Below are 12293 nucleotides of genomic sequence, written 5' to 3'. Positions count from 1 at the left end.
ACACGCAAACGTGTACGATCAAGATCAGGGACTCACGGGAAGATATCACAACACAACTCTAAAAATAAAATAAGTCATACAAGCATCATATTACAAGCCAGGGGCCTCGAGGGCTCGAATATAAGAGCTCGATCATAGACGAGTCAGCGGAAGCAACAATATCTGAGTACAGACATAAGTTAAACAAGTTTGCCTTAAGAAGGCTAGCACAAACTGGGATACAGATCGAAAGAGGCGCAGGCCTCCTGCCTGGGATCCTCCTAAACTACTCCTGGTCGTCGGCGGCCTGTGCGTAGTAGTAGGCACCCTTGGTGTAGTAGGAGTCGTCGTCGACGGTGGCCTCTGGCTCCTGGGCTCCAGCATCTGGTTGCGACAACCAGGAAGAAAGGAAAAGGGGAAAAGGGGGAGCAAAGCAATCGTGAGTACTCATCCAAAGTACTCGCAAGCAAAGATCTACACTACATATGCATGGGTATCTGTGTAAAGGGGAAAAATCGGTGGACTGAACTGCAGAATGCTAGAATAAGAGGGGGATAGCTAGTCCCGTCGAAGACTACGCTTATGGAAGCCCCCATCTTGCAGCATGTAGAAGAGCGTAGATGGTAAGTTCACCAAGTATCATCGCATAGCATAATCCTACCCGGCGATCCTCCCCTCGTCGCCCTGTGAGAGAGTAATCACCGGGTTGTATCTAGCACTTGAAAGGGTGTGTTTTATTAAGTATCCGGTTGTAGTTGTCATAAGGTCAAGGTACAACTCCGGGTCGTCCTGTTACCAAAGATCATGGCTATTCGAATAGATAAACTTCCCTGCAGGGGTGCACCACATTACCCAACACGCTCGATCCCCTTTGGCCGGACACACTTTCTTGGGTCATGCCCGGCCTCGGAAGATCAACACGTCGCAGCCCCACCTAGGCACAACAGAGAGGTCAGCACGCCGGTCTAAATCCTATGCGCGCAGGGGTCTGGGCCCATCGCCCATTGCACACCTGCACGTTGCGAACGCGGCCGGAAGCAGACCTAGCCCCCTTAATACAAGCATAGGCTTACGGTCCAATCCGGCGAGCGCCGCTCAGTCGCTGATGTCAAGAAGGCTTCGGCTGATACCACGACTTCGAGTGCCCATAACTGTTCCCGCGTAGTTGGTTAGTACGTATAGGCCAGTGGCCAGACTCACATCAAATACCAAGAACTCGTTAAGCGTGTTAATTGAAGTATCCGCGAACGCCGACCAGGGCCAGGCCCACCTCTCACCTAGGTGGTCTCAACCTTCCCTGTCGCTCTGCCACAAAGTAACAGTCGGGGGCCATCAGGAACCCAGGCCCACCTCTACCGGGATGGAGCCACCTATCCTTTCAGCCCCCACATCAGAATCACTTGCGGGTACTCTACAAGCCGACCCGACTTTAGTCACCACATGTATCATATAATGTATACAAGTATATACCCGTGATCACGTCCCAAGTGATCACGGCCCGGTAATATAGCATGGCAGATGGACAAGAATGTAGGGCCACTGATGGAATACTAGCATCCTATACTAAGCATTTAGGATTGCAGGTAAGGGTAACAATTATAGCAACAATGACAAGCTATGTAGCATAATAGGAGTAACCAAAAGCAGTAACATGCTACACTACTCTAATTCAAGCAGTAGAGAGAAGGAATAGGCGATATCTGGTGATCACGGGGGGGGGGGGGGGGGGGGGCTTGCCTGGTTGCTCTGGCAAGAAGGAGGGGTCGTCAACACCGTAGTCGTATTGGGTAGCAGCGGCGTTGGTCTCGGTGTCTAGCGAGAGAAGAGGGGGAAGAAACAATAAATATAATGCAAACATATGCAAGACAAGACAACAAGCGGTGTTAGGTGTGCCCTAACGCAGTAAGAGGTGATACCGGCGAAGGGGGAAAACATCCGGGAAAGTATCCCCGGTGTTTCGCATTTTCGAATAGATGAACCGGAGGGGAAAAGTTGCGTGTTTGCTTTGCTAGGGATGTGTGACGGACGAACGGGCTACTGATACGTCTCCAACGTATCTATAATTTTTTATTGTTCCATGCTATATTATATTCTGTTTTGGACATTATTGGGCTTTATTATACACTTTTATATTATTTTTGGGACTAACCTATTAACCGGAGGCCCAGCCCAGAATTGCTATTTTTTGCCTATTTCAGAGTTTCGTAGAAAAAGAATATCAAACGGAGTCCAAACGGAATGAAACCTTCGGGAACGTGATTTTCAGAACGAACGTGATCCAGACGACTTGGACCCTACGTCAAGACATCAACCAGGAAGGCACGAGGTTGGGGGGCGCGCCCTCCACCCTCAAGGGCCCCATGTTGCTCCACCGACGTACTTATTCCTCCAATATATACCTACGTACCCCCAAACTACCAAACACGGAGCCAAAAACCTAATTCCACCGTCGCAACCTTCTGTACCCATGAGATCCCATCTTGGGGCATTTTCCGGAGCTCCGTCGGAGGGGGCATCGATCACGGAGGGCTTCTACATCAACACCTTAGCCTCTCCGATGATGTGTGAGTAGTTTACCTCAGACCTTCGGGTCCATAGTTATTAGCTAGATGGCTACTTCTCTCTTTTTGGATCTCAATACAATGTTCTCCCCCTCTCTTGTGGAGATCTAGTTGATGTAATCTTCTTTTGCGGTGTGTTTATTGAGACCGATGAATTGTTGGTTTATGATCAAGTTTATCTATGAACAATATTTGAATCTTCTCTGAATTCTTTTATGTATGATTGGTTATCTTTGCAAGTCTCTTCGAATTATCAGTTTGGTTTGGCCTACTAGATTGATCTTTCTTGCAATGGGAGAAGTGCTTAGCTTTGGGTTCAATCTTGCGGTGTCCTTTCCCAGTGACAGTAGGGGCAGCAAGGCACGTATTGTATTGTTGCCATCGAGGGTAACAAGATGGGGTTTATATCATATTGCATGAGTTTATCCCTCTACATCATGTCATCTTACTTAAAGCGTTACTCTGTTCTTTTGAACTTAATACTCTAGATGCATGCTGGATAGCGGTCGATGTGTGGAGTAATAGTAGCAGATGCAGGCAGGAGTCGGTCTACTTGTCTCGGACGTGATGCCTATATACATGATCATACCTAGATATTCTCATAACTATGCTCAATTCTTTCAATTGCTCAACAGTAATTTGTTCACCCACCGTAATACTTATGCTCTCGAGAGAAGCCACTAGTGAAACCTATGGCCCCCGGGTCTATTTTCCATCATATTAATCTTCCAACACTTAGTTATTTTTATTGCCTTTTATTTTACTTTGCATCTTTATCATAAAAATACCAAAAATATTATCTGATCATATCTATCAGATCTCACTCTCGTAAGTGACCGTGAAGGGATTGACAACCCCTTTATTGTGTTGGTTGTGAGGATTTATTTGTTTGTGTAGGTGCGAGGGACTCGTGCGTGGCCTCCTACTGGATTGATACCTTGGTTCTCAAAAACTGAGGGAAATACTTACGCTACTTTGCTGCATCACCCTTTCCTCTTCAAGGGAAAACCAACGCAGTGCTCAAGAGGTAGCAAGAAGGATTTCTGGCGCTGTTGCCGGGGAGGCTTACGCGAAGTCAAGTCAAGATTTGACTCCCGACAACGAGCCATTTCTGGCGCCGTTGCCGGGGAGTCTACGCAAAAGTCAACATACCAAGTACCCATCACAAACCCTTATCTCCCGCATTACATTATTTGCCATTTACCTCTCGTTTTCCTCTCCCCCACTTCACCCTTGCCGTTTTATTCGCCCTCTCGTTTCCGTTCGCTTTTTCTCGCTTGCTTCTTGTTTGCTCGTGTGTTGGATTGCTTGCTTGTCACGATGGCGCAGGATAATACTAAATTGTGTGACTTTACCAATACCAACAATAATGATTTTCTTAGCACTCCGATTGCTCCTCTTACCGATACTGAATCTTGTGAAATCAATGCTGCTTTCTTGAACCTTGTCATGAAAGATCAATTTGCCGGCCTTTTTAGTGAACATGCCGCTACCCATCTAAATAGCTTCGTTGATTTGTGTGATATGCAAAAGAAAAAAGATGTGGATAATGATATTGTTAAATTGAAGCTATTTCCTTTTTCTCTTAGAGATCGTGCTAAAGCTTGGTTTTCATCTTTGCCTAAAAATAGTATGGATTCTTGGAATAAGTGCAAAGATGCTTTTATCTCTAAGTATTTTCCTCCCGCTAAGATCATCTCTCTTAGAAACGATATTATGAATTTTAAGCAACTTGATCATGAACATGTTGCACAAGCTTGGGAGAGGATGAAATTAATGATACGTAATTGTCCTACACATGGTTTGAATTTATGGATGATCATACAAAAAATTTATGCCAGATTGAATTTTGCTTCTAGAAATCTTTTAGATTCGGCCGCGGGAGGCACTTTTATGGAAATCACTTTAGGAGAAGCTACTAAACTCCTAGATAATATTATGGTTAATTATTCTCAATGGCACACTGAAAGATCTACTAATAAAAAAGTGCATGCGATAGAAGAAATTAATGTTTTGAGTGGAAAGATGGATGAACTTATGAAATTATTTGCTAGTAAAAATGTTTCTTATGATCCTAATGACATGCCTTTGTCTACTTTGATTGAGAATAATAATGAATCTATGGATGTGAATTTTGTTGGTAGGAATAATTTTGGTAACAATGCGTATAGAGGAAACTTTAATCCTAGGCCGTATCCTAGTAATTCCTCTAATAATTATGTTAATTCCTACAACAATTCTTATGGAAATTTTAATAAGATGCCTTCTAAATTTGAGAATAGTGTTAAAGAATTTCAATGCTTTGCTTGAAGAGAAATTGCTTAAAGTTGATGAATTGGCTAGGAGCGTTGATAGAATTTCTCTTGATGTTGATTCTTTGAAACTTAGATCTATTCCACCTAAGCATGATAGTAATGAGTCTCTCAAAGCCATGAGAATTTCCATTGATGAGTGCAAAGAAAGAACCGCTAGGATGCGTGCTAAGAAAGATTGCTTTGTGAAAGCGTGTTCTTCTAATTTCTATGAAAATAAAGATGAAGATCTAAAAGTTATTGATGTGTCCCCTATTAAATCTTTGTTTTGCAATATGAATCTTGATAATGATGGTACTAAATATGATCCACCTTTACCTAGAAGGCGTTCCAAAAATTCGGAGTCTTTAGATCTTGATGCAAAAATTGAAAAAAATGGGATTGAAGAGATCAAAACTCTAGATATTAATGAACCCACTATTTTGGATTTCAAGGAATTTAATTATGATAATTGCTCTTTGATAGATTGTATTTCCTTGTTGCAATCGGTGCTAAATTCTCCACATGCTTATAGCCAACATAAAGCTTTTAAAACATATTGTTGATGCTTTGATGCAATCTTATGAAGAAAAACTTGAGTTGGAAGTTTCTATCCCTAGGAAACTTTATGATGAGTGGGAACCTACTATTAAAATTAAAATTAAAGATCATGAGTGCTATGCTTTATGTGATTTGGGTGCTAGTGTTTCCACGATCCCAAAAACTTTGTGCGATTTGCTAGGTTTCCATGATTTTGATGATTGCTCTTTAAACCTGCACCTAGCGGATTCCACCATTAAGAAACCTATGGGAAGAATTAATGATGTTCTTATTATTTAAAATAGGAATTATGTGCCCGTAGATTTTATTGTTCTTGATATAGATTGCAATCCTTCATGTCCTATTATTCTTGGTAGACCTTTCCTTAGAACGATTGGTGCAATTATTGATATGAAGGAAGGAAATATTAGATTCCAATTTCCGTTAAGGAAAGGCATGGAACACTTTCCTAGAAAGAAAATAAAATTACCATATGAATCTATCATGAGAGCCACTTATGCATTGCCTACCAAAGATGGCAATACCTAGATCTATCCTTGCTATTATGCCTAGCTAGGGGCGTTAAACGACAGTGCTTGTTCCGTATTTCAAGGTATGAGATTGCTAATACGTAACAAGCGCTATCGTTTAACACCCCTAGCTAGGCATAATAGCAAGGATAGATCTAGGTATTGCCATCTTTGGTAGGCAATCCATAAGTGGCTCTCATGATAGATTCAACCCAATTTTAGTTTTAGTTTTTTGCTTTTTGCTTCTGTTTAGGAATAAATATTTGATCTAGCCTCTGGTTAGATGTGTTTTTATGTTTTAATTAGTGTTTGTGCCAAGTTAAACCTATAGGATCTTCTTGGATGATAGTTATTTGATCTTGCTGAAAATTCCAGAAACTTTCTGTTCACGAAAATAATTGTTAAAATCACCAGAACGTGATAAAGTATTGATTCCAATTGCTGCTGATAAATAAACAAATTATCTAGGTCTCCCTATTTTTGCTCCATTTTTGGAGTTCCAGAAGTTTGCGTTAGTTACAGATTACTACAGACTGATCTGTTTTTGACAGATTCTGTTTTTCGTGTGTTGTTTGCTTATTTTGATGAATCTATGGCTAGTAAAATAGTTTATAAACCATAGAGAAGTTGGAATACAGTAGGTTTAACACTAATATAAATAAATAATGAGTTCATTACAGTACCTTGAAGTGGTGTTTTGTTTTCTTTCGCTAACGGAGCTCACGAGATTTTCTGTTAAGTTTTGTGTTGTGAAGTTTTCAAGTTTTGGGTAAAAGATTTGATGGATTATGGAACAAGGAGTAGCAAGAGCCTAAGCTTGGGGATGCCCATGGCACCCCAAGATAATCTAAGGACACCAAAAAGCCAAAGCTTGGGGATGCCCCGGAAGGCATCCCCTCTTTCGTCTACTTTCATCGGTAACTTTACTTGGAGCTATATTTTTATTCACCACATGATATGTGTTTGGCTTGGAGCGTCTTGTATTATTTTAGTCTTTGTTTGTTAGTTTGCCACAATCATCCTTGCTGTACACACCTTTTGAGAGAGACACACATGATCCGGAAATTGTTAGAATACTCTATGTGCTTCACTTATATCTTTTGAGTTATATAGTTTTTGCTCTAGTGCTTCACTTATATCTTTTAGAGCACGGTGGTAGTTTTGTTTTATAGAAACTATTGTTCTATCATGCTTCACTTAGATTATTTTGAGAGTCTTAAACAGCATGGTAATTTTCTTAAATCAGGAAATTAATCCTAATATGATAGGCATTCAAGATTAGTAAAAAAAATCTTATGAGTGTGTTGAATACTATGAGAAGTTAGATGCTTGATAATTGTTTCGAGATATGGAGATGATGATATTAGAGTCATGCTAGTTGAGTAGTTGTGAATTTGAATAAATACTTGTGTTAAAGTTTGTGATTCCCGTAGCATGCACGTATGGTGAACCGTTATGTGATGAAATCGGAGCATGATTTATTTATTGATTGTCTTCCTTATGAGTGGCGGTCGGGGATGAGCGATGGTCTTTTCCTACCAATCTATCCCCCGAGGAGCATGCACGTAATACTTTGCTTTGATAACTTGTAGATTTTTGCAATAAGTATATGAGTTCTTTATGACTAATGTTGAGTCCATGGATTATACGCACTTTTTCTTCTTCCACCATTGCTAGACTCTCTAATACCGCACACTTTTCGCCGGTATCATACACCCACCATATACCTTCCTCAAAACAGCCACCATACCTACCTACCATGGCATTTCCATAGCCATTCCGAGATATATTTCCATGCAACTTTCCACCGTTCCATTTACTATGACACACTCCATCATTGTCATATTGCTTTGCATGATCATGTAGTTGAAATCGTATTTGTGGCAAAGCCACCGTTCATAATTCTTTCATACATGTCACTCTTGATTCATTGCATATCCCGGTACACCGCCGGAGGCATTCACATAGAGTCATATTTTGTTCTAAGTATTGAGTTGTAATTGTTGAGTTGTAAGTAAATAAAAGTGTGATGATCATCATTTTTAGAGCATTGTCCCAAGTGAGGAAAGGATGATGGAGACTATGATTCCCCACAAGTAGGGATGAGACTCCGGACTAAATAAAAAAAAGAGGCCATAAAAAAAGAGAAAAGGCCCAAATAAAAAAAATGAAATGAGAGAAAAAGAGAGAAGGGACAATGTTACTATCCTTTTTACCACACTTGTGCTTCAAAGTAGCACCATGATCTTCATGATAGAGAGTCTCCTATGTTGTCACTTTCATATACTAGTGGGAAATTTCATTATAAAACTTGGCTTGTATATTCCGATGATGGGCTTCCTCAAAATGCCCTAGGTCTTCATGAGCAAGCGAGTTGGATGCACACCCAGTTAGTTTCTTTTGTTGAGCTTTCATATACTTATAGCTCTAGTGCATCCGTTGCATGGCAATCCCTACTCACTCACATTGATATCTATTAATGGGCATCTCCATAGCCCGTTGATACGCCTAGTTGATGTGAGACTATCTTCTCCCTTTTTGTATTCTCCACAACCACCATTCTATTCCACATATAGTGCTATGTCCATGGCTGACGCTCATGTATTGCGTGAAGATTGAAAAAGTTTGAGAACATCAAAAGTATGAAACAATTGCTTGGCTTGTCATCGGGGTTGTGCATGATTTAAATACTTTGTGTGGTGAAGATAGAGCATAGCCAGACTATATGATTTTGTAGGGATAACTTTCTTTGGCCATGTTATTTTGAGAAGACATAATTGCTTAGTTAGTGTGCTTGAAGTATTATTATTTTTATGTCAATATTAAACTTCTGTCTTGAATCTTTCGGATCTAAATATTCATACCACAATTAGGAGAATTACATTGAAATTATGCTAAGTAGCATTCCACATCAAAAATTCTGTTTTTATCATTTACCTACTCGAGGACGAGCAGGAATTAAGCTTGGGGATGCTTGATACGTCTCCAACGTATCTATAATTTTTGATTGTTCCATGCTATATTATATTCTGTTTTGGGCATTATTGGGCTTTATTATACACTTTTATATTATTTTTGGGACTAACCTATTAACCGGAGGCCCAGCCCAGAATTGCTGTTTTTTGCCTATTTCAGAGTTTCGCAGAAAAAGAATATCAAACGGAGTCCAAACGGAATGAAACCTTCGGGAACGTGATTTTCGGAACGAACGTGATCCGGAGGACTTGGACCCTATGTCAAGACATCAACCAGGAAGGCACAAGGTAGGGGGCGCGCCTACCCCCCCTGGGCGCGCCCTCCACCCTCGTGGGCCCCACGTTGCTCCACCAAGGTACTTCTTCCTCCTATATATACCTACGTACCCCCAAACTACCAGACACGGAACCAAAAACCTAATTCCACTGCCGCAACCTTCCGTACCCGTGAGATCCCATCTTGGGGCCTTTTCCAGAGCTCCGCCGAAGGGGGCATCGATCACGGAGGGCTTCTACATCAACACCATAGCCTCTCTGATGATGTGTGAGTAGTGTACCTCAGACCTTCGGGTCCATAGTTATTAGCAAGATGGCTTCTTCTCTCTTTTTGGATCTCAATACAATGTTCTCCCCCTCTCTTGTGGAGATCTATTTGATGTAATCTTCTTTTGCGGTGTGTTTGTTGAGACCGATGAATTGTGGGTTTATGATCAAGTTTATCTATGAACTATATTTGAATCTTCTCTGAATTCTTTTATGTATGATTGGTTATCTTTGCAAGTCTCTTCGAATTATCAGTTTGGTTTGGCCTACTAGATTGATCTTTCTTGCAATGGGAGAAGTGCTTAGCTTTGGGTTCAATCTTGCGGTGTCCTTTCCCAGTGACAGTAGGGGCAGCAAGGCACGTATTGTATTGTTGCCATCGAGAGTAACAAGATGGGTTTTATATCATATTGCATGAGTTTATCCCTCTACATCATGTCATCTTACTTAAAGCGTTACTCTCTTCTTTTGAACTTAATACTCTAGATGCATGCTGGATAGCGGTCGATGTGTGGAGTAATAGTAGTAGATGCAGGCAGGAGTCGGTCTACTTGTCTCGGACGTGATGCCTATATACATGATCATATCTAGATATTCTCATAACTATGCTCAATTCTTTCAATTGCTCAACAATAATTTGTTCACCCACCGTAATACTTATGCTCTCGAGAGAAGCCACTAGTGAAACCTATGGCTCCCGGGTCTATTTTCCATCATATTAATCTTCCAACACTTAGTTATTTTTATTGCCTTTTATTTTACTTTGCATCTTTATCATAAAAATACCAAAAATATTATCTTATCATATCTATCAGATCTCACTCTCGTAAGTGACCGTGAAGGGATTGACAACCCCTTTATTGCGTTGGTTGTGAGGATTTATTTGTTTGTGTAGGTGCGAGGGACTCGTGTGTAGCCTCCTACTGGATTGATACCTTGGTTCTCAAGACCTGAGGGAAATACTTACGCTACTTTGCTGCATCACCCTTTCCTCTTCAAGGGAAAACCAACTCAAGAGGTAGCAGCTACGTATCCAGATTCGTCTCGTCGTTCTGAGCAACTTTCATGTACAAAGTTTTTCCATCCGAGCTACGGTTTATTTTATACTAATTTAAAAGATTTAATCAATTTTTAAACTATTATTATTAAATTATTTCAAAAATAGCATTATTGCATCAGCACGACGTCAGCATGACATCAGCAGTCAATAGAGGTGTTGACTGGGTCGCTGACGTGTGGGACCCGCATGTCATTGACTGCAACTAACTAACCAGGTTAATTAGTTTAGTTTACAGATTAGTTAAATTAACTAACGGTAGTTGGTTAGGTTAATTAGTTATTAGTTAAATTAAACACAATTAATTAATTAAATATTTTTATTTAATTATAATTATTATTTAATTCTCTTTTTTAATAAAAATGTTCTGGGGTGGGGCCCCTTGTCATAGGCCAGGGGCCTTAGCGGGCGCGAGCTACTGGTTAGTGGGCGCTGGGTGTCCGTGCGGGCGCTGCGGCCAGTGGGCGAAGGGGCAGGCGCGCGGCCTGGCAGAGAGAGGAGGGAGGGGGAGCTCACAGAGGAGGAGTAGGGCACGGGGCAATGGGGGTCGAGGAGGAGGACGGAGACGGCGCGTCGCAGGGGAGGCAGGCCGGCGAGGTTGCTCCGGCGTCGGCGAGGTGGCCGCGGCGGCGGGCGACGGGAGGGGGTGATGGGATCGGGCTCCTCCCGATCCAGATCCAGACGAGGGAGTGGGGGAGTGGGGTGTGGGGCGGCGGGGGAGTGGGTTAGGGTTTCGGGGGGTTATGGGATAAGGGAGTGGGGGTTGGTTCGGCCGGTTGGGCCTTTTGGGCTGGTCGGCCGGCAGCTGGGCCGGTTGGCCCAGGGGTTAGGGGGGGTTTCTTCTTTTTCTTTTTATTTAAATTTCCTTTTCTATTTTCTCTTATTTTCTAAATTTTTTAGTTTTGGTAAAAATACAAAATTTGTACCTAGTTTAGTATATTTAATCATGTCACATTCGAACATTTTAGTTTTAACGTTTGAAAACTTTTATTGTTTGCCTTTGTTTTAAATTTGAAATTTGAACTAGGTTTCGAACTAACGCGAGTTTATCCACAGTAACCGAGGTGATGTGGCATCATTAGCGGGGGGGGTCACTGTAGCTTAATTATCCGGGCGTCACACCATGCAATGATCATTATATAGGCATCACGTCCAAGATTAGTAGACCGACTCCTGCCTGCATCTACTACTATTACTCCACACATCGACCGCTATCCAGCATGCGTCTAGTGTATTAAGTTCATGGAGAAATGGAGTAATGCAATAAGAACGATGACATGATGTAGACAAGATCTATTTATGTAGAAATTGACCCCATCGTTTTATCCTTAGTAGCAATGATACATACGTGTCTGTTCCCCTTCTGTCACTGGGATCAAGCACCGTAAGATCGAACCCACTACAAAGCACCTCTTCCCATTGCAAGATAAATAGATCAAGCTGGCCAAAAAAACCAAATATCGGAGAAGAAATACAAGGCTATAAGCAATCATGCATATAAGAGATCAAAGAAGACTCAAATAACTTTCATGGATAAAAAGATATAACTGATCATAAACTCAAAGTTCATCAGATCCCAACAAACACACCGCAAAAAGAGTTACATCATATGGATCTCCAAGAGACCATTGTATTGAGAATCAAACGAGAGAGAGGAAGCCATCTAGCTACTAACTACGGACCCGAAGGTCTACAAAGAACTACTCATGCATTATCGGAGAGGCGCCAATGGAAGTGGTGAACCCCTCTGTGATGGTGTCTAGATTGGATCTGGTGGTTCTGGACTCTGCGGCGGCTGGAATTGATTTTCCTCGACT

Source organism: Triticum aestivum, chromosome 7D, assembly GCF_018294505.1.
Source record: "Triticum aestivum cultivar Chinese Spring chromosome 7D, IWGSC CS RefSeq v2.1, whole genome shotgun sequence".
NCBI lineage: Eukaryota > Viridiplantae > Streptophyta > Magnoliopsida > Poales > Poaceae > Triticum > Triticum aestivum.
Note: the sequence above shows the minus strand (reverse complement) of the source record.